The sequence below is a fragment of the Silurus meridionalis genome, chromosome 18, assembly GCF_014805685.1.
Source record: "Silurus meridionalis isolate SWU-2019-XX chromosome 18, ASM1480568v1, whole genome shotgun sequence".
NCBI lineage: Eukaryota > Metazoa > Chordata > Actinopteri > Siluriformes > Siluridae > Silurus > Silurus meridionalis.
In genome coordinates, this window is record NC_060901.1 from 26,257,405 (window position 1) to 26,282,404 (window position 25,000).

General features: G+C 38.9%; 1 protein-coding gene across 2 annotated transcripts in view; it reads right to left on the reverse strand.

The window, feature by feature from the left end:
- Nucleotides 1-4,658, reverse strand: part of LOC124401362 (tyrosine-protein phosphatase non-receptor type 14-like) — a 38,115-nt gene extending 33,457 nt beyond the window's left edge. The window contains exon 1 of one of the 2 annotated variants that reach the window (XM_046873618.1): nt 4,125-4,658. The gene's annotated coding sequence lies outside the window, so the exon portion shown is untranslated. The remainder of the gene's footprint in view (nt 1-4,124) is intronic. The other variant, XM_046873619.1, reaches the window with a different exon arrangement.
- Nucleotides 4,659-25,000: the final 20,342 nt, after the last annotated feature.

Consider the following 25,000-nt stretch of genomic DNA (forward strand, 5'->3'; position numbering starts at 1 on the left):
CACACCACTGTAGTGTTTATTATTCAGTGTGTATCAGTAACACACACAACTGTAGTGTTTATTACTCAGTGTGTATCAGTAAAACACAACACTGTAGTGTTTATTACTCAATGTGTATCAGTAACACACACCACTGTAGTGTTTATTACTCAGTGTGTATCAGTAACACACACCACTGTAGTGTTTATTACTCAGTGTGTATCAGTAACACACAACACTGTAGTGTTTATTACTCAGTGTGTATCAGTAACACACAACACTGTAGTGTTTATTACTCAATGTGTATCAGTAACACACAACACTGTAGTGTTTATTACTCAGTGTGTATCAGTAACACACATCACTGTAGTGTGTATTACTCAGTGTGTATCAGTAACACACATCACTGTAGTGTTTATTACTCAGTGTGTATCAGTAACACACACCACTGTAGTGTTTATTACTCAGTGTGTATCAGTAACACACACCACTGTAGTGTTTATTACTCAGTGTGTATCAGTAACACACACCACTGGAGTGTTTATTACTCAGTGTGTATCAGTAGCACACAACACTGTAGTGTTTATTACTCAGTGTGTATCAGAAACACACACCACTGTAGTGTTTATTACTCAGTGTGTATCAGAAACACACACCACTGTAGTGTTTATTACTCAGTGTGTAGCAGTAACACACACCACTGTAGTGTTTATTACTCAATGTGTATCAGTAACACACAACACTGTAGTGTTTATTACTCAGTGTGTATCAGTAACACACACCACTGTAGTGTTTATTACTCAGTGTGTATCAGTAACACACACCACTGTAGTGTTTATTACTCAGTGTGTATCAGTAACACACATCACTGTAGTGTTTATTACTCAGTGTGTATCAGTAACACACAACACTGTAGTGTTTATTACTCAGTGTGTATCAGTAACACACAACACTGTAGTGTTTATTACTCAGTGTGTATCAGTAACACACACCACTGTAGTGTTTATTATTCAGTGTGTATCAGTAACACACACAACTGTAGTGTTTATTACTCAGTGTGTATCAGAAACACACAACACTGTAGTGTTTATTACTCAATGTGTATCAGTAACACACACCACTGTAGTGTTTATTACTCAGTGTGTATCAGTAACACACACCACTGTAGTGTTTATTACTCAGTGTGTATCAGTAACACACATCACTGTAGTGTTTATTACTCAGTGTGTATCAGTAACACACAACACTGTAGTGTTTATTACTCAGTGTGTATCAGTAACACACACCACTGTAGTGTTTATTATTCAGTGTGTATCAGTAACACACAACTGTAGTGTTTATTACTCAGTGTGTATCAGAAACACACAACACTGTAGTGTTTATTACTCAATGTGTATCAGTAACACACACCACTGTAGTGTTTATTACTCAGTGTGTATCAGTAACACACCACTGTAGTGTTTATTACTCAGTGTGTATCAGTAACACACAACACTGTAGTGTTTATTACTCAGTGTGTATCAGTAACACACAACACTGTAGTGTTTATTACTCAATGTGTATCAGTAACACACAACACTGTAGTGTTTATTACTCAGTGTGTATCAGTAACACACATCACTGTAGTGTGTATTACTCAGTGTGTATCAGTAACACACATCACTGTAGTGTTTATTACTCAGTGTGTATCAGTAACACACACCACTGTAGTGTTTATTACTCAGTGTGTATCAGTAACACACACCACTGTAGTGTTTATTACTCAGTGTGTATCAGTACACACACCACTGGAGTGTTTATTACTCAGTGTGTATCAGTAGCACACAACACTGTAGTGTTTATTACTCAGTGTGTATCAGAAACACACACCACTGTAGTGTTTATTACTCAGTGTGTATCAGAAACACACACCACTGTAGTGTTTATTACTCAGTGTGTAGCAGTAACACACACCACTGTAGTGTTTATTACTCAATGTGTATCAGTAACACACAACACTGTAGTGTTTATTACTCAGTGTGTATCAGTAACACACACCACTGTAGTGTTTATTACTCAGTGTGTATCAGTAACACACACCACTGTAGTGTTTATTACTCAGTGTGTATCAGTAACACACACCACTGTAGTGTTTATTACTCAGTGTGTATCAGTAACACACAACACTGTAGTGTTTATTACTCAGTGTGTATCAGTAACACACATCACTGTAGTGTTTATTACTCAGTGTGTATCAGTAACACACAACACTGTAGTGTTTATTACTCAGTGTGTATCAGTAACACTCATCACTGTAGTGTTTATTACTCAGTGTGTATCAGTAACACATCACTGTAGTGTTTATTACTCAGTGTGTATCAGTAACACACACCACTGTAGTGTTTATTACTCAGTGTGTATCAGTAACACACATCACTGTAGTGTTTATTACTCAGTGTGTATCAGTAACACTCATCACTGTAGTGTTTATTACTCAGTGTGTATCAGTAACACATCACTGTAGTGTTTATTACTCAGTGTGTATCAGTAACACACACCACTGTAGTGTTTATTACTCAGTGTGTATCAGTAACACACAACACTGTAGTGTTTATTACTCAGTGTGTATCAGTAACACACACCACTGTAGTGTTTATTACTCAGTGTGTATCAGTAACACACACCACTGTAGTGTTTATTACTCAGTGTGTATCAGTAACACACACAAATGTAGTGTTTATTACTCAGTGTGTATCAGTAACACACACCACTGTAGTGTTTATTACTCAGTGTGTATCAGTAACACACACCACTGTAGTGTTTATTACTCAGTGTGTATCAGTAACACACAACACTGTAGTGTTTATTACTCAGTGTGTATCAGTAACACACAACACTGTAGTGTTTATTACTCAGTGTGTATCAGTAACACACACCACTGTAGTGTTTATTACTCAGTGTGTATCAGTAACACACACAACTGTAGTGTTTATTACTCAGTGTGTATCAGTAACACACACCACTGTAGTGTTTATTACTCAGTGTATCAGTAACACACAACACTGTAGTGTTTATTAGTCAGTGTGTATCAGTAACACAACACTGTAGTGTTTATTACTCAGTGTGTATCAGTAACACACATCACTGTAGTGTTTATTACTCAGTGTGTATCAGTAACACACCACTGTAGTGTTTATTACTCAGTGTGTATCAGTAACACACAACACTGTAGTGTTTATTAGTCAGTGTGTATCAGTAACACACAACACTGTAGTGTTTATTACTCAGTGTGTATCAGTAACACACATCACTGTAGTGTTTATTACTCAGTGTGTATCAGTAACACACACCACTGTAGTGTTTATTACTCAGTGTGTATCAGTAACACACAACACTGTAGTGTTTATTACTCAGTGTGTATCAGTAACACACAACACTGTAGTGTTTATTACTCAGTGTGTATCAGTAACACACATCACTGTAGTGTTTATTACTCAGTGTGTATCAGTAACACACACCACTGTAGTGTTTATTACTCAGTGTGTATCAGTAACACACACCACTGTAGTGTTTATTACTCAGTGTGTATCAGTAACACACAACACTGTAGTGTTTATTACTCAGTGTGTATCAGTAACACACATCACTGTAGTGTTTATTACTCAGTGTGTATCAGTAACACACATCACTGTAGTGTTTATTACTCAGTGTGTATCAGCAACACACACCACTGTAGTGTTTATTACTCAGTGTGTATCAGTAACACACACCACTGTAGTGTTTATTACTCAGTGTGTATCAGTAACACACACCACTGTAGTGTTTATTACTCAGTGTGTATCAGTAACACACATCACTGTAGTGTTTATTACTCAGTGTGTATCAGTAACACACATCACTGTAGTGTTTATTACTCAGTGTGTATCAGTAACACACAACACTGTAGTGTTTATTACTCAGTGTGTATCAGTAACACACATCACTGTAGTGTTTATTACTCAGTGTGTATCAGTAACACACACCACTGTAGTGTTTATTATTTTGTAACACAATTGTTCTCTGTTAGTCAATTAATTATTTTGTTAATTAGTTGCATTTTGTTACGTCATCGATGCAAATGCTGGTCAGTTGTGAACACACACACACACACACACACACACACTCACCGTGCTGTGCGCGCTACATGCCCACTTTTTTTCCCTTCGTTCTTCCTTTTTTCCTTTAAAAAAAAAGTTGCTGCGGTCGCGCGATCCTCAAGAAAAAAAAAACTCCTTCTTGGAAAAAAAAATCCCGCTTCCTGATGAAGAAGAAGATGAGGATGAAGAAGATGATGGAGAAGATGAAGTGGAAGAAAAGGAAGAATGAAAGGAGAAGAAAAAAACTTTTCGCTCCAAGTCCAAAATCTCAGCCACCGGAACACTCCAACTTCTCCAACTCCGGATAAACTCCGGATAAACTCCGGATTCCTGAAACTGAATAATAAGAAAAAAACCCCAAAAGAAGGGAAGAAAACCGGAATTCCCTGTAAACTGGTTTAATCCGTGAGCTTTCCGGCAGGTTCAGTGCTGAAGCAGGCAGGAGAACTGAAGCTCTGAAGACCACCGCCGATAACGGGTTTCTCCACGGACTCTCTCTCTCTCTCTCTCTCTCTCTCTCACACACACACACACACACACACACACACACACACACACACACACACACACACACAGGGGGAAAGGCAAAAGACGTCGGGATGCGCGCGGCGGCACCGCCCTCTGTGACATCAGGAGCGTGGAATGTCAGGAATGTGCGGCTTTAACGGAGGAGGGAAGGAGAGAGAGAGAGAGAGAGAGAGAGAGAGAGAGAGAGAGTACGTGAATAAAAGAGAGAGAATAACAGAGAGAAAAAGAAAGTATGAAATGAATGAATGAATGAATAGAAAGAAAGAAAGAAAGAAAGAAAGAAAGAAAGAAAGAAAGAAAGAAAGAAAGAAAGAAAGCAGGAATGGTCTCAATTACCTGTTTGACCGGTAAATACACTGTAAATAAATAAATAAATAAATAAATAAATATTTTAACATTAGTGGTTTGATGTATGAACAAGGAGTCGCAGTTGCAGAACACGCCACTAGGCGGCGACAAACCCTTCGAGACCACCATGTGCGTGTGTGACGCAGGGTAAAAATAAGCGAAGAAGACGTGGAGGAGGAGGCGGAGGAGGAGGAGATTTTATTATAAAATATTACTTTATAATAATTATACCGTGTTAAATAGATAAATGATCAACACGATCTACACAAAAAGATCGAGTTATTAAGTGTATTTAATTAATTTTCTGTGGACCACAAATTTACATTCTTTTCATTATTATTTTTTAAATATTTATATTTAGTTTTTAATTCGTGTGTATTCTTATTATCTTATTTGTATACTCTATAGTTATACTATATACTTAAAATATACTTTATTCTTTTTATATTTTATTTTTATATTCAATTTCTATTTTCATGTTTAGATGTTGAACAGTGGTACAAAGCATTTGACTACATGTTGAAGTCTGTGTGTGTGTGTGTGTGTGTGTGTGTGTGTGTGTGTGTGTGTGTGTGTGTGTGTGTGTGTGTGTGTGAGACAAATAAAATTAGAATCTGATTGTAATCCAAACATTTCTGCCCGCAGTGCTATTGTTATATTTTTGGGTCCTTTCTGCCCCCTGCTGGTTATTCGATGCAACAGCAGTTATTGAGAGTAATGTTAAGTATTACCGCGAGGGGGCGCCAAGTTCTTACACATTGTCTTTCATCACCCTTTCTTTATTTTTCATTCTTTCCTTTCTTTTCTCTATTTTTGTTTTCTTTCCTTTCTTTCTTCACCCACGCACGTCTTGCTTTTTCTTTCTTTCTTTCTTTCTTTCTTTCTTTCTTTCTTTCTTTCTTTCTTTCTTTCTCCCTGAAGGTCTGAAAACATTGTGTTTGATTCAATTAAACATTTATCATTTTCAAACAAATTTCATTATATTTCATCCATTTCGTCTGTTGTTTGCACAGAGACTCGTCTACATACATTACAGTTTTCTTGGGAATTTGTGTTTTTTTAAAGCAAATTCTACAGGAAAGAAAACGAAAAAGCTAAACAGCTCTTTTGAACCGTTTATGCAGAAGTTTCTTGTAAATGTCCAACGACCAATCAGATTTCTTCTCCTCTGTCAGCCGTCCCGGAATAATAAAAAAAAAACAGCAATTAAATCCACAGAATGATATTTGAGGTTGCGCAGTTTGCTACAGATGCGGTTTGCGAACTCTGACTAGCGCGCTCTCCGACCGTCCAATCAGAGGACGTGAAAATGCAGATGTTATCGGACGCCTGCTAGACAGCCCCCAGTGTACTTTTTATCTACAGGGTCTTGCAGTATTGATTCTGAAGTGATCTGACGGTTGAAATCTGATTGGATAGAAACTCGAAGGTCAGCGTACCCTACAGGAGGCAGCGCAAAATATATTAAAATGCAAGTCAGTGATTATGACCCTGATGACTTTCCACAGAATAATAATAATAATAATAATAATAATAATAATAATAATAATAATAATAATAATAAACTTTAGTGTTGAATCCTATTGACTGAACAATTTTCTCAAATAATGATAATATAATAATAATCTTTATTTTCTTAAAATAAAAGTAATAAATAAAGAAAATAAATAATAAATAATAAAATAAGTAAATCAGATAAAAGCTGTTCTGAAAAAGTAGCTATTAGAATAATAAGTAATGATCAGGTGAACAAACAAACCGGAACAGTGTGTGTGTGTGTGTGTGTGTGTGTGTGTGTGTGTGTGTGTGTGTGTGTGTGTGTGATGTGCTTTCAACATCACTGACCCAATTACTGAAGGCTTCCTAGATGTGGTAATGTAAGAAACACACACACACACACACACACACACACACACACACACACACACACACACACACACACACGCACACACATTTGGTGTCTGAATTCTGAGGGAACAACATCATTTCCTACAGTCATTCTCTCGTTTCACCCTCTTTATGTTCTTTCTTTCTTTCTTTCTTTCTTTCTTTCTTTCTTTCTTTCTTTCTTCTTTCTTTCTTTCTTTCTTTCTTTCTTTCTTTCTTCTTTCTTTCTTTCTTTTCTTTCTTTCTTTCTTTCTTTCTTCTTTCTTTCTTCTTCTTTCTTTCTTTCTTTCTTTCTTTCTTCATCACCCTATTTATTCTTTCTTTCTTTCTTTCTTTCTTTCTTTCTTTCTTTCTTTCTTTCTTTCTTTCTTTCTTCATCACCCTATTTATTCTTTCTTTCTTTCTTTCTTTCTTTCTTTCTTTCTTTCTTTCTTTCTTTCTTTCTTTCTTTCTTTCTTTCCTTTGCTTCTTTTTCATTATTTTTGTCTTTCCTTTTGCTTCTCTTTTTTGCTTTTATCCCTCCTTACTTCCTTTGTTTGTTTATTTTTTCCTTCCTTCGTTTCTTATTTTTGTTACAAACTAAGAGGGGAATTTTCCTGTTCTTGTTTGTAAAGAACACAAAGTTGTAAAGGATAAATTATGGGATTAAAATTTTTGTTCTGAATTCCAAATACATTCATGATAAATGATATGGAGTCCTTCACTCGAGGAGATGAACGATGAACATTCAAAACATAAACCTTCTCCTTCAGAAAGCGTAATTCATTACGATTCAATCAGAAGAAACTGATCCTGCCCTCAGCCCAACTTTAATCCCATGCCGGATATTTGACTATTATAATCATTAGATTTGAAAACTTGTGCTTTGTTAGAGACGTTCCCAGTCGGAGCAGCATCCACACCCACAGAATTACATTAACTTAATAGTCAGTGATTTTCATTTCAGATTTACACAAACATTCCACCTCACCCACGCTGTGCATCCACCAATTACACAGAAGTCCATTAGAAGTTCACAAGGTCAAGTCTAAAAAACATAATCTAGTCAACAGCAGGACAGAGTTCATATTTAAATTCTACAATCAGCACATGAATTTCATCTTGGTCTCTTTCTGCTATGGTTAACAGTTCACTGCATTTACCCGCAATACCATTGGACTACCTGCTGAACTACATAGTGATGCAATCGGATTCATCATTTTCCCAAACAAAGAAATAAACCAAACAAATAAACCCAAACAAGAGGAAACAAAACAATACAAACAATCCAGCCAAACAACCTAAGCAAAGCAAACTCAAACAAGCCATCCAAACCTATCCAAACAAACCAATCTGAACCATGCAAACAACTCAATCCAAACAAAACAAATAAACCAATTAAAACAATTCAAACCAGACAAACAAATACAAATATTTTAAACAAATTAAACCAATCCAAACCACCCAAACAACTCAATCCAAACAAACTAAAACAATCCAAACCAAACAAACAAATCCAAATAATCTAAACAAATTTACCCAATCCAAATCAAACAAACAAACACAACCAATCTGAACCTTTCAAACTAAATAATTGAATCCAAACAAACCAATCCAAAACAAACAAACTAAACAAACCAAAACATGTCAGTGTTATCAAACCAGAGCCACACTGAGAGTGTAAATCAACGCTTTTGCTGTTTGATTTTCTGCTAATAAATTTCCAGTGTAACAAAAACAAGACCTGAGCATGACAGGTAACTTACTTTTTAAAGGAATGAGAAAAAGAAACTGTTTGTGGGTCAAAGTTTACACAAAGCACTAATTGAGGACAAACATGAAACAGGAAACCACAATCAGCTAGCAAACAAATGACAAACAGAGTGGAGAAAATGAAACGTGGCATTTATCACCGTGACAGAAATTTATCAACGTTCTCAGCCCCAGACAAAATGTTGTTTTAGATACAATACATCATCCGGAATTCGAAAGAACTTCAGAGACGCCATTTATCAAAACAAGCATAAAATCCGGTCTACAGACACGACCCACATCACCGAAAAGTGCTGAAAATGTAATGGAAAATCCTTCCTGCAAGGCGGGGACACGTGGAAATCTGACCTCCGAGAAAATATTTACCGCTTATAAGCAAGACAGGGGTCATTTGAAGGTCAATAAAGGGTGAGCTTTGACCTTTGATAAGACAAACATGGCTATAAACAAATTAGAACATCAGTTGACTTCAATTTTACACACACGCACGTACACACACACACACACACACACACACACCATTTATATCAGTAATTTACAAGATGACATTTAGCCTTAGGGCACAGTGCATGTGAGAAAACACACACACACACACACACACACACACACGCACACACACACACATTGTAAAGGGTGTTTGTTGCTGTGAGAGCTGTGATGATGTCACACACAGACAATGTGTTTCAGCTGCAGAACATTAGAGTCATTGCAAGTGCTGAGAGCTTGATCAGTGTGTGACTGTGCACAGCATACATAAAGATCGATGAGTAAGAAACTGGTGTGTAAGCGCGTGTGTATGTGTATGTGTGTGTCATTGTTGTGTATATGGATGAATGCATAGCAGGAGGGTGCTGCACTCCTTCACTAGCATAGCTAACAAGAAAATCCTAGTTGGCAGAAATACATTACGTGGGCTAAACTATTGGGACTTTTTCCTCACCTCACCTACATCAGTACTTGACCTTACTAATGCCCTTGTAGCTGAACAAGCACAAATATCCATTAAAATCTAGTGGAACATTTTCCCAGAAAGGTTTAGCTTATTATAACAGCAAATAGGGACCAACAAATGTGAATCCAACAAGCATGGACCAACATGAAAGGACCAACAAGCAAGAACCAACAAGCAAGAGCCTATTAGCCAGCACTAGCAGGTATGTATGACCAATAAGGAAGGACCAACAAGCAAGAGCCAACAAGTACATATTGACAAGTAAGGACCAACAAGCATGAACCAATAAGAATGGACCATCATACATGCACCAACAAGCATGGATCAACAAGCATTGATCAACAAGAATGGGCCAGAAAGCATGGATCAACAAGAGTGGAACAGCAAGCATGGGCCAACAAGCAAGAACTAACAAGGGTGGACTAAAAGGCATGGACCAACAAGCAAGGTTCAACAAGCATAGGCCAACAAGCACAAACCAACAAGAATAGGCCAACAAGCATGGATCAACAGGGATGGAACAACAAGGATGGAACAGCAAGCATGGGCCAACAAGCAAGAACAAACAAGGGTGGACTAAAAGGCATGGACCAACAAGCATGTTACAGAATGCAAGCCCAACAAGCATGGATTAACAAGCAAATACCAACAAGCAAGCCCAACAAGAAGGACCAACAAGCATGAACCAACAAACAAGGCCTAACAAGCATGGACCAATAGCAGAAAGTGAGAGCAAATTCAGTGGCTTTTGGGTAATGTAGTCTCTAAGTATAATTCCGACAGTTTACCGACTTCGACCTGCATAGTCCTCTTTGACGGGACTGGAGAGTGCCTCCTATTATCAAAGTGCACTTAAATATGTAAATACTGTATATTTACATCAGTATAAATTATGGGCATTGGAAACTAAAATACTCAAATAAAAATAACATATTTGGGTATATAACGATTAATATCTGAAAATGTGTTTGTGTGTATATACAGATGACAGTTATATACAGTTATAATAATATAAAGATCATTTAGAATGTATAGAATGGAGCAGAAGTAAATGAATCCGTGAGACACCAATGTCTGGTGGTGTAGAGGTTAGAAAACACACTCATGCACTGCAAATACCCAAAGCACTTTACATCCGAGCCCACTTGAGTTAAACAGCTGCACTCGTATACCCTTCATTAAATGCTTAACACACTTTCTCTCTCACATAAACACACCCAGACATAAAAACATACTGTACATTTTTTAATCCCAAACCCCTGATCCCGATTAGGCAGGATGTCTGCCAGATGTCTACGCACAGAACCAAAAAGATGTAGAAAACCACAATTAGATTATGCCTGCTGTCCAAACCCCCCACTGCAACCCTCAGCATAGATGTCTGACGACGAGGTCTTCACCAAATCAGTACACACCTACTGATCCAGTGAGATATTTAAGTTTCTAATTGTTTTAGAAAGGAACATCCTCACCGTGGACCATCAGGATGCGATATATACACTTATCTTGCTAAATTAACATCACCCTGTGAAGGTATTCCAAACATGGCGTTTACATACAAAATGATTATAAGCCAATGTTTTGAGCAGTTCATTACATTCTAGAGCTTTTCCGAGAAGATACCTGACAGCTTTTTGCTTGTTTCTGCCTAAGAATGTTTCTTGATGTTGGACGAATACACAGCTTCGCCTCACACTGCGGATTTTTCATTCACGAGGCCCAGCTGGCTGAATATTTCATGAGAGATTTTTTTTTCTATTGCACCACTGCATTCATCTTGCATGCTTTCTTGGGCTTCTTTGTTTTCTTCTTGTTTTCCACCTCAAATATGAATTCCCTCATTGCCTCTTAACTCGCATTCGAATTTTGAATGAGGCAAAGAAATTACGCAAAACAAAATACATGCGAAACCTAGAGTCTGCGAAGGCTTTGAAGCCGTACTTGAGATCTTTGAAAATTGTACCTACGATTGCGTGGATATTTTAAACCAGAACCCGATCTGAACTCAAGACAAAATTGGTGAACTGGAGATGATACAACTTATGAAACTCCTTCTGTAGTTTCTTCATCTTTGTTCTCAACCTTTGTTTTATCTCATATATTGTGCACAACTAACTAACTTTAAAATTATGCTGTTTGAACTTCAGGGAAGATGTTCCACCAGGTTTTGTGGAAGTTTTGTAGCAGTTTTGGGGAGACTTCTTCTCATTAAAACACAAGTGTGTTAGTAAATTTAGGTACTTATATAGGTGAGGTGAGGAGGCCTGAGGTGGTATTCCAATTCATCCCAGATAGGGTTGGAGCTCTATAGCAGGAGATATTCCACATCTTTCACTCAACAGGTTTGGGTCTCAAATTGCAACCAATGGCATCATGTACATGTTGTGTGTCTTCAAGTTTGTGGAAACAGTCTGAAGACCTAAAAATAGTCATGTATCCCATTACTACATGTGTATATACAGTGGAACCCGGTTATGTCGATGTCCTAGGGGGTCGCCAAAAAGCATCGAGGTAACCGATGATCGAGATAAACGAAAATCAAAATGGCGGCAATATATTAACGTGCTTGAAATTTCTTTATGTACATGATGTGCGTTAATAAATGAGAATGTGCATGCACGTGTTTTTGAAGGGTTTTTTTACACAACAGCGTTGCCGCGATTTGTTTGATGAAGGCATGCTATAAAAATACATACAGTACATGTTTATCTGTCAGGAATCCACCTGCCACGCCCCCTTCGGCCCCCTTCAGCGTGTCAGGTGCTTTCTCGACCGCTTTCTCTGAAGCTCCGCTTCAATCGCGCACATATGGTGCTCGTTTATCATCATCGCCAGCTCCTATTTAAACTTCCACACTCTCACTGTCCGTTATTGTTGGTATATGTTGGTTCACGGCGGTCGTTGTTATCGCTCATGCGTATCCCGGTACGTGCCTTCCCACCGGCACTCTCTCAACGGCTGCGCTTTTCTTCCCAAAGCGCATCGTGGATTCTCCCCGATCCTGCTGGTGTTCATTCTATGATTTTGCTCATCCCACGTGCTTTCACCTCCCGTTCATCGCATAACATTTAACAACAAAAGGCATATGTGCACTAATTAACAGCAGAGATTCACCAGTATACAATACAACACCTGTAGCAGCTGTAAGCCTTGATTTTTCCACCACTTCCGCGAGTTCTTCTGCGGCTGCACCGAGATAACCGACGTTAAATGGCAAATTTTTCCCCCCTTGTGTTTGAGATATCAGGGTTCGACATAACCGATAAAAAATGTTTAGAAAAAGCGAGAATTTGGCGGTTCCACTTCAAAAACGTCGACTTAATAGGGTTGTCGAGGTAACCGAGGGCGAGATAACCGGGTTCCACTGTATAATATTTACCTGGATATGAAGAACTTTTACCAATGATGGTTGGTCTCCAGTGTTTTACCTTTCTTGGCTTTTAGGAGCTATAAATGTTGTCACCTGATGTCCACACTCATTTCCCCTTGAACCCTTGAGCAGCCTTTGAGCTTAATCAAAAAGCTTTCAGGACGTTTTTTTTGTGTGTGTGTGGAATCAACAAACAGTCGAGATGCCAACGTCAATACAGGGCTTTATAGCGATCTTTATATGGAGATAGAAAATAGCTGAGCAATTAACTGTATGCTCACAGCTAAAGAGAACGAACAATGCTGGCACTCAGTTTCAACGCGACTCGTTTTTCATGTGCTTTCTTTCCCCATTTCAAGTCACTTTCTTGTCGCCAGTGGAAAGATTACATGATTAAATTTCCACCGTGGCAGAAAGGAGTTCAATCATGAACTCGGTGCTCCATGGTTACCTTTTTCCCGAGAGCCGGGGATCGATACACCCACTCAGACAGCATTAAACAAAAATTCAGTAAATGAACGCTCTTGAACTCTATTCACCTGCAGTTAACATCGAAACAGTTCAAAATCAGACATTATTGAGACATTTTTTAAGACATTTTGGACACAATATGTCCAAATGTATTAAAATTTGCAAGAACTAGATCACTTCCTCGTCTTAAAAATTGTTAATGCCCCAGCTGTTTAGACATCAAGAAAAAGTTTACTCCCCTTCCTAGGTAACAGAAGAGAGAAGAGCCTGGAAGCATGGGGCCAACTGATTAACTAGCTGGCTAGCTAGCTTAGATCAGTTTCCTATTAAAGGTGCTTCTGGTGTCTTCCATGCCGTATTTTCACCTGACAAGCTTCCCAAAGTAAAAAAGATGAAAATGTTCAATTGCTGGTGGTTCGACTTGAGTGTGAAAGTGTGCTTTCTCTAGTACAGAGAATCATCTTCTTTACAGTTCCTAGCAGCTGGTCTCTCTACTGAGGTAGTAGAGACCATTCTCCATTCCATATCTCCCTCCATGAGGAGTTTGGCATCTGTTTGCCACGTGGTGTAAGCACCACTGGTTGGACCCAGTTAACTGCCTGGTTGGTTCAATTCTGGAGTTCCTGCAGGAACAGTTTGCCGCAGGGTTGACTCCGTCAACTGTACATTCAGCATTGATGAAGCCTTTCCAAATTTGCAAGCTACCATTACACAAGCACTAATGCACTCCCATACTATCAGAGGGGCTTTATAAACCGAGCATTGATACAAAGGATAGGGTGTTTATGGTTTCCAAAAAAAGAAATAATATCACCCGAATACAGAATAATTTTCCACTTTATCTCAGTGCATTTTGAATAAACTTTGGCCCAGGAGAATGGTGGCATTTTCTGAATCATGTTTACACATGCCTTCCTCTTTGCATGATAGAGATTTAACTGGCATTTGTGGACAACACATCGGTTCCCTGGTGGTCTAGTGGTTAGGATGCGGCGCTCTCACCGCTGCGGCCCGGGTTCGATCCCTGGTCAGGGAACCAACCCCAGCCATTAGGGTTGCACAAGCCTTAGTGCTGGTCCCAAGCCCGGATAAATGGGGAGGGTTGTGTTAGGAAGGGCATCCAGCGTAAAAACCTTTGCCAAATCAAACATGCGGATGATCCGCTATGGCGACCCGTAACGGGAGATGCCGAAAGAAAGTTTTTTGTGGATGACACGTCAATAATTTTTGGAGGTGTAAATGATAACTTTTAGACACAGTCTTTTACAGATTGGTGAAGCTCTGCCTGTCTTTCAAAAAGTTCAAAATTACATAATTGTTTTTTACTTAGAATAGTACATTTCCTCAGTTTAAACCTTTTATATATATTCTGTGTTCTATTATGAATAAAATATGGGTTTTGCAAATCATTGCATTCTGTTTTTCGTTTCTACACATTGTCCCAGATGTTTGTGTATAAGACTTAAAAACTGATCACAAATCAGCCGAAGATTATCCAAAATCAATCCTATGATAAATAAAGGATTGTGGAAAAATACATACCGTTCGGACGTGACGCCTTTTTTCCAATTGATTTTCATTGAAACAACTAGAATTACTGCGATCTCAAACGTTTTCCAATGAATTTGAACTATAGTGACCTTTCATCTCCTCGAACAGAAGCGTTTTTTTTTTCCCTGAAATCCGCATTCAGCAAAGACCAAGACGAAAGCATATTAAAAATTTCATTCGCTGCCAAAGGCATTCAGCGAGACCGATGAAGAGCCTGATGAAGTCGGACAGCTCACTGACATCCGTGTCCGGGTCCAAATTTTCAAAGCATCTGCCAGCAAACTACTCTAGCACACTTAAAGTGAAGACTCTTGAAGCTGAACTGCTTCAGTGTATGTTCGTTCTCGATCGTGCCATGTCTAACAAACGAATGAGTGCATGATGATGTCGGCCTGGATTATACATTACAGCGCCAGTCCAGCATGGGTATGTTTTATTCCTCATCCACACAGTGATGGAAAAATATACAGAAAATGATAGTAAGTAATGAAGTTGTATAAAAGCCAGAAAGGAGAGAATGGATAAATAGAGAGAGGAAGGAGGAAAGGAAGAAAGGTAGTAAGAAAAGGGAAGTGGAAGAAAGAAAGGTGTAAGGAATGAAAGAATGGATGGATGTTGCTAATGGTTTCCCAGGAGTAGTGTTACTGGAAACCAGTAGGCCGTCAAGCCAATGTCCATTACTGAGTGTTTTTTGATTTAATGATGTGCAGTGAAAACTCGAGGCTACGAGACTTACTGAACAAACAGCTCAAGGACGACTGTGTGGGAGGTGAAGAACTTAAATACAACACACACACACACACACACACACACACACACACACACACACACACACACACACACACACACACACACACACACACACACACACACACACCTACACACACACACACACACACACCAAAAAGAGCAAACAATGAAGGTGTAAAGTAAAGGAATGGAAAGAAGGAGGAAAGGAAACAGAAAGAAGAAAGGAAAGAATCAAGGAAAGAAAGGAGGAAGGAATCAAAGAAGAAAGAAAGAAAGACTAAAAAAACCATAGAAAAGGAAGGTGGGAAGGTAGAAAGGAATCAAAGAATCTATGAAAGAAGGATAGAAATCAAAGATAGAAGGAAGAAAGAAAATAAGGAAGGACTCAAGGATAGAAAAGAAGGAAGGAAGGAAGAAATCAAGTAAAAACGTAGAAAAGGAGGTCATCTTCTATACAAGGATTAGAAAATTTAGGAACAAAGGAAAGAAGGGTAGAATGAAATGTTGCTAATGGTTTCCCAGGAGTAGTGTTACTGGAAACCAGTAGGCCGTCAAGCCAATGTCCATTACTGAGTGTTTTTGATTTAATGATGTGCAGTGAAAAACTCGAGGCTACGAGACTTACTGAACAAACAGCTCTCAAGGACGACTGTGTGGGAGGTGAAGAACTTAAATACAACACACACACACACATACACACACACACACACACACACCTACACACACACACACACACACACACACACACACACATACACACACACACACACACACACACACACACACACACACACACACACACACACACACACCTACACACACACACACACACACACACACCTGACTGCAAAAACAATGGTTTAATTTACAAAATCCTTCAAATCAAAAGTCAATTTTAAACATTCTGAATATTGAAACACGTCAAATTGGTATTAATGACAAACCTGTTCAATGTCTTTCTTTCTTTCTTTCTTTCTTTCTTTCTTTCTTTGCTTTTTTTTACATCATCTTGGTGGATCAATATAATACAAAATACAACAAGAAAGAAAGAAAGAAAGAAAGAAAGAAAGAAAGAAAGAAAGAAAGAAAGAAAGAAAGAAAGAAAGAAAGGATAGAAGGAAGAAAGGAAGAATGTAAGGAAATAGAAAAGAAGGAAATAAGGAAGGAAGAAAGAAAGGAAGGAAGGAAAGAAAGAAAGGATTGAAGGAAAGGTGTGGTTCCACTACATTTGGGCGATTCTGGTGGAACTCTTATGTAATGTATATCATTAGACGAGTTGTAATGAATTCTGCCCCCTTCCCCCTTCTACACTACTAATATACCCCCCAGGGGCAGATGGAAAACTAATGAAGATTATAATTAATGTCCCAGTACATCTTACTGTCTTCTGTAATGATCATGTGGTACGAGTGTGTCAATTAAAAAAAAATAAAAAATTCATATCTAAGACTCGACTTTCTGTCGTATTTTGAAAAAAAGAAAGGAAATTGTTTGTTTTTGTTCTACAGGAAAGAAAATGTAAAAGTGGTAAGAAAGAAAGAAAGAAAGAAAGAAGAAAGAAAGAAAGAAAGAAAGAAAGAAAGAAAGAAAGAAAGAAAGAAAGAAAGAATGGAAGGTGCTCACTAGCCCCGCCCACTCTGCTGAGCGCCAATCAGAAAGCTGAATCATGCTCAGGAGAGCCCATGGTTCATATGATATCATGTCGAACAAAGGAACATGTTCATAATATTTTTGTACACACTCTGTCGTGGTGTGTGTGTGTGTGTGTGTGTGTGTGTGTGTGTGTGTGTGTGTGTGTGTGTGTAGGATATAAGTTCTTTCTGGCCTTCAAAGATCTGAAGGATTTTCATGTGATAAATACAGTAGGCCACTTTGGTGTGTGTGTGTGTGTGTGTGTGTGTGTGTGTGTGTGTAGGTGAAAATAAAGCACGGCTACAGTACTGCAGTGTAGTAAGTTGCTGTCTGTTCCTCAGCAACCAGCATCAGTGTACAGCATCATGAAATGTTACACAGACTTCGATTATTTTTTTGTACATACACATGATTTTTTTTCTCCTTGGATCTCATCTCCTGTAGATGAGAAGAAAACGAGAACCTGATCGGTTCCAGAGCGTTTGTTCAGGGACGAAAAAAAAAAAGAAAGATGAAGTCCATGCTTCAGTATAAATATGAAAAGTCACTTTGGCTTCATTGGACATATTCAGGTCTGGTGCAAATCGCAGAAGGTGCTTCATGAGCTTTCAAGAAGAACGTGGGGGGCTGCATTGGACGTCTGGTTTGAACATCTATTGTAACTTTGTGGTGGTGGGAGCGTGTTCAAACGCTGGTTTGAGGGCAAACTCAGGAGGAAATGGGTGGTAAGGCTCAATGCAATGAGACTGTAAGACTATTCAATGTGGTTGGAGACCTATAGCAGGAGATCTTCCACTCCAACCCATGGAAGGTCTGGAACTGACTTTTTCGCACAAAAGCATTGTCATGCTTGAGCAGGTTTTGGTCTCCTAGTTCGATGCAAGACATCCAAAGACGTCTAACACATTCCATTTTTGTGGTAGAACCAAATCTGTCTAGAATAGTCGGGTGTCCAAATACTTTTGGCAAGCTGTAATTAGAGTGTCTCGCCCTTTACTTCGGCGAGTGGAAAAATGGAGTTTCCAGACGGTGAGACTTCCATGGTGAATCGCTCTGTCTCGGTCCAGACGTCTGTTAGCGGAGCATGATGGAAACCTGAGCCTTTAAATCAGGTCAAACATAAACAGTCTCCTGATGGACAGAGAAAAGGAGATGGACAAAACGAGTGACAAGGTGATGGAACGATAGAATGAAAATAAATAAATGGAGGACCCGGGGGGAAGAGACACAGATTGACAGTGAGAAAAGTGACAAGACAGGAAAGAACGGAGAGGATAGTGAAAGATAAGGAGAAAGGAAGGATATAAGACAGAAACAGATAGGAAGACAGGAGGCCAAAAAAGCATAGAAAAAAGACAAATCGGAGAAAAAAAAGGTTAATAGAGAGACATAGACACAAACCCCAACTTGGACTCAGAATTAAACTCAGACCGAAAGCCAAACCCAAATCTAATCCAAGACTCAAACTTAAATCTAATCCGAGATCAAATCCCAGAAACAAACAGTCCTGAAACCAGACTCAATCCCAGACGCAGACCAAAACGTAGACACAGACCCAAGTCTAGAGCCAGACCTTAAACTTAGACCCAATGAGAGACAGTAACAGAGAGAGACAGGGAAAAAAAGAGATGGTTTAGAGTGCATGTGGGGCTGACAGACAGACAGACAGACAGACAGACAGACAGACAGACAGACAGACAAACAGACAACAAAGTCTGTCTGGGGGACAAATAGATATATGCAGAGTGAATGAGACAGAGAGAGAGAAAGCAAGGGAGAGAAACAATGAGAGTGGCAGATAGAAAGAAAGAGGGAGTGATGCAGAACAACAAAAAAGACAGATGGAAAGGGAGAGAAAGACAGAAAGAGAATGAGACAGAGAGAAAGAGAAAGACTAATATATATATATATATATGAAATGACTAATAGTTTTAAGGAAAAATTATCAAAGGCATTAGCAAGAGTATCTCCTTACTCACCTTACACACACACACACACACACACACACACACACACACACACACACACACACACACACACACTTACCCCTAAAAATCTGCTTAATATTTCAAAGAATGAATCGATGGCTGTTTTTTAATTAAAACCAAATCTGGAGAACACTACTGAAGGTAGAAGATGGGGTCACACACTAGTGCATAATAGGACACAACACACACACACACACACACACACACACACACACACACACACACACACACACACACACACACACACACACACACACTCCATGGACTGTGTTATGGATGTGTGCAGGGTTGTGTTGTGGTGTGTGTTTGGTCGGTTCTGGTTCTTCTCCGGCTCGTGCCTGCAGCAGCTGTAGGATAATAAGAACCAGAGCCGTGAGCTTCAGCTCTGTTCCTCACAGTGACGTATTAATCAATGGCTGAATTGAATTCCTTCGAAATTATCTCTCATTGCCATCTGCCAGAAGACGAGATGTGTGTAACGCTCAACAAGCACCGAAGCTCCAAAAAACGTCCCCGCTACAAAATTCAGTCTTCTCTCACGTAACATTTTATTTGTTTTGAGTCATTGTGTGAAAAAAAGACCTGTTTTTCATCAATAATTTATCATCTTTCTTGACGATGTGTTTCATCATGGATGTGAAAGTTTTTTGATAAATAAAGCTCTTTTTTCCTAACAAAAAAAGAAAGTAGATCCAATACAGACTTAAACCCAAACCTAAACCCAGACCCAAACCCAGAACCAATCCATCTTAAAAACCAGATCCAGACACAAACCCGATCCCAGTCCCAAACTCAAATCTAAACCCAGTCCCAAACTTCAGAGCCAAATTAAGATACAAACTTAGACTCAGACCCAACACCAAACCAAATTTTTGACTCAGACCCAGACTCAAACCTAGACCCAGATCAAACAGCAGCAAACTGAATCCAGACCCAAACCCAATCCCAGACTCATACTCATATCTAAACCCAGATCCAATCCCAGAATCAGACTCTAATCCAGCCCAAAGTTAGACCAAGATCAAACACCAGATTTAATTTCAGACTCAAACCTAGAAACAGACACAAACTTTGTGACCCACAACCAACCCAAGACCAGACCCAGACTTAAACACAGAACTAAACCCACACCAGACTCAGATACCTGAACCATGCATGGTTTTAACATGTTTTTAACAAACCTAGACCCAAATCTAGACACAGACCCAATTCCAGACCCAGACCCAATCCCAGATCCAAATCTAGATCCAGACATAAACCCTATCCCATAACAAGACTGCAGTCCCAAAACCAAACCAAATCCAATCCCAGACCCAAACCTAGACAAAGACCTAAATCAAACCCAGACTCAATCTCAGAACCAGACCTAATCCAGAACCAGATTCAATCCCAAAATTCCAAAGCCATAAACAGACCCAAACACACAGTCCCAAATCAACACTCAGACCCAAATTAAGACCTAGAATCAGGCACAATCCCCGACCCAGACCCAGATTTAACAGTTTCTTGAACCGCAGTGACCTTCTGTTCTCATTCACAATAATGACCTTCATTTGTCATTCATAGTTCTGCAGACATTCATCCTCACTTTGTGACCGCAACAGTTTCATGAGGACTCAAAAATGAGATAATTACCATAATATGAGTGAAACCCTGATTCCCAATGCATACAATTAATATAAACACACACACACACACACACACACACACACACACACACACACACACACACACAGCAGTCCTCATTTCAAACAGCTATTGATTCGTTTTCGTGGGAACAGAACATCCTTGATCTTCATCTGTTTTGCTGCTCTGAGTCAAAATGATCTTCTCTAAAATTTGTTCATGAGACATCATAGCATGCAGCAGAACCATGAAGTTTACATCATCCAGATCCAGACCCAATCCCAGGCTCAATCCTAGATCCGATCCGAGACCCAATCCTAAACCCAGACTCAGACCCATATCCCGACCCAATCCGAGGTTCAGTCCAGACCTAGACCTATAATAATAATTCTATACTCGGACTCAATCCAACATTTAAACCTTGATCAAGATTTAATCCCAGAAACAATTCTAAGCCTAGACCCAATTCCAGACCAAATCCCAGATTCACTCCAAACCCACACAGAATCCCAGACCTAGAACCAGACCAAGACACAATGCCAGAAGCAATCCCAATTCCAGACTCAGATTTAATCCCAGACTCAGATCTAATGCCAGACACAGACCCAAATTCAAACCAATACATAAAAACAAGATTTATTACCAGACCCGAATCCAGACCCAGGCCCAAATCCCAGACCCAATTCCAAGTCCAGTCCAGACCCAGTACTAGATGTAGACTCAATCCCAAACCCAGTTCTTCAACCAATCCCATACCTAAATTCCAGACCCAAACACAAGCCCAATCCTACACTCTGAAAAATGTGTGTTTATTTATATTTTCTTTTCTTGATGATCTCTTCTTCTATCTTCTGTTACAGACCGAGAGAATGTGTGAGAGAGAGAGAGAGAGAGAGAGAGAGAGAGAGATTGTGATTGTGTAACTATGCAAAAAAGAAAGATATCCAGATATCAAATAAAGAATATAAATCAGAGTACAAAAACAAACAAACATAAACAAATTTAGAGTGAATGAACGAGTGATTGATTGATTGATTGATTGATTGATTGAGTAATTGATTGAGCGAGAGTGAGTAAGTGATTTAGTTCTACTGGTGGAAGTTAAACAGATTATGAAGGTAATTGTGGTCTTCAAGAACCAAAAATCCTGAATTAAACTTTGAACTGGGAATTTCAAGAAAGTAACAAAAATAAAACAAATAAAATAAATAAATAAATAAATAAATAAATAAATAAATAAATTATATATATATATATATATACAGGGAGTGCAGAATTATTAGGCAAGTTGTATTTTGAGGATTAATTTTATTTGAGGATTAATTTGAACAACAACCATGTTCTCAATGAACACAAAAACTCATTAATATCAAAGCTGAATATTTTTGGAAGTAGTTTTAGTTTTAGCTATTTTAGGGGATATCTGTGTGTGCAGGTGACTATTACTGTGCATAATTATTAGGCAACAACAAAAACAAATTCATACCCATTTCAATTATTTATTTTACCAGTGAAACCAATATAACATCTCAACATTCACAAATATACATTTCTGACATTCAAAACCAAACAAAACAAATCAGTGACCAATATAGCCACCTTTCTTTGCAAGGACACTCAAAAGCCTGCCATCCATGGATTCTGTCAGTGTTTTGATCTGTTCACCATCAACATTGCGTGCAGCAGCAACCACAGCCTCCCAGACACTGTTCAGAGAGGTGTACTGTTTTCCTCCTTGTAAATCGCACATTTGATGATGGACCACAGGTTCTCAATGGGGTTCAGATCAGGTGAACAAGGAGGCCATATCATTAGATTTTCTTCTTTATACCCTTTCTTGCCAGCCACGCTGTGAGTACTTGGGCGTGTGTGATGGAGCATTGTCCTGCATGAAAATCATGTTTTTCTTGAAGGATGCAGACTTCTTCCTGTACCACTGCTTGAAGAAGGTGTCTTCCAGAAACTGGCAGTAGGACTGGGAGTTCAGCTTGACTCCATCCTCAACCCGAAAAGGCCCCACAAGCTCATCTTTGATGATACCAGCCCAAACCAGTACTCCACCTCCACCTTGCTGGCGTCTGAGTCGGACTGGAGCTCTCTGCCCTTTACCAATCCAGCCACGGGCCCATCCATCTGGCCCATCAAGACTCACTCTCATTTCATCAGTCCATAAAACCTTAGAAAATCAGTCTTGAGATATTTCTTGGCCCAGTCTTGACGTTTCAGCTTGTGTGTCTTGTTCAGTGGTGGTCGACTTTCTGCCTTTCTTACCTTGGCCATGTCTCTGAGTATTGCACACCTTGTGCTTTTGGGCACTCAGTGATGTTGCAGCTCTGAAATATGGCCAAACTGGTGGCAAGTGGCATCTTGGCAGCTGCACGCTTGACTTTTCTCAGTTCACGGGCAGTTATTTTGCGCCTTGGTTTTTCCACACGCTTCTTGCGACCCTGTTGACTATTTTGAATGAAACGCTTGATTGTTCGATGATCACGCTTCAGAAGCTTGGCTATTTTAAGACTGCTGCATCCCTCTGCAATATATCTCACTATTTTTGACTTTTCTGAGCCTGTCAAGTCCTTCTTTTGACCCATTTTGCCAAAGGAAAGGAAGTTGCCTAATAATTATGCACACCTGATATAGGGTGTTGATGTCATTAGACCACACCCTTCTCATTACAGAGATGCACATCACCTAATATGCTTAATTGGTAGTAGGCTTTCCAGCCTATACAGCTTGGAGTAAGACAACATGCATAACGAGGATGATGTGGTCAAAATACTCATTTGCCTAATAATTCTGCACTCCTGTATATATATATATATATATATATATATATATATATATAAAATAAAAAATTTAATAAATAAATTTAATTAAAAATAATAATAATAATTACACAAAATAAAATAAATAAATAAATATATATATATATATATATATATATATATATATATATATATATATATATATATATATATATATATATATATATATATATATTGCAAATTGTAAATAAGGTTCCTGAACACCATCTAGGTTGAGAAGGTTCATGAATTCGGTTCCAGGACAGTGAATAAACTCCACTATGGTGCTGATGTTGTCAGATCTTTGCTCTAGTCAGCACTTATTGAATTACTAAAAATAAAATAAAAGCGTTTTCCTGTGTGTCAGCATATAAATCACGTGTCCAAGGTTCTCCTTCTCCCACATCACCATCGATACAATCGTTCGTATCTCATTCAGAAGGTCAAAAGGGGAGGGGGGTCCTTGCTTTGATCTTCAGCACTAGTGCCTCGTGCTGATTAACTCCTGTGCTCAGAGTGGCCTGGATTGTTATTTAAATGGCCGTGGTGTCAGATAGGATTGAGTGCTTTAGGGGCTGGAGAGATCCCTCAGCGGCATGCAGTGATCATGATCACGTGTTCTTCACGGTTCCTCTATCAGCAAGTCCATGCTTCTGTTCCTTACATCTCATCAGCACCGAGTTCTAATGCATATACTGTATGGATAAAAGTTATATAATGTGATAGATAGATAGATAGATAGATAGATAGATAGATAGATAGATAGATAGATAGATAGATAGATAGATAGATAGATAGATAGATAGATAGATAGATAGATAGGTAGATAGATAGATAGATAGATAGATAGATAGATAGATAGATAGATAGATAATTGTTTTTCACCTCGACTGAATAAAATGTCCTGTGTCTCATATTGCCTGCTGTGAAGCAAGCATGAAGCAGAGGAAGCCCAGAACTGTGTGTGTGTGTGTGTGTGTGTGTGTGTGTGTGTGTGTGTGGAGCCAGGTTGAAGAGTAGAAAGCACAGCAGCTGCTGACTATGACAGTAAAAGACCTTTATAGTGTGTGTGTGTGTGTGTGTGTGTGTGTGGCTGCCAGGTACAATGGCTTTGATTTACTTCACTTTACTAGACAAGCCCACCAGGGACCACATCACACACCGTGAGCTTATTTAAAGCGCAACGACGCAGAATTCTGCGTTCTGATTGGTTGTCGTCTATTAAATTTTCTGTAATAGAGGGGCGG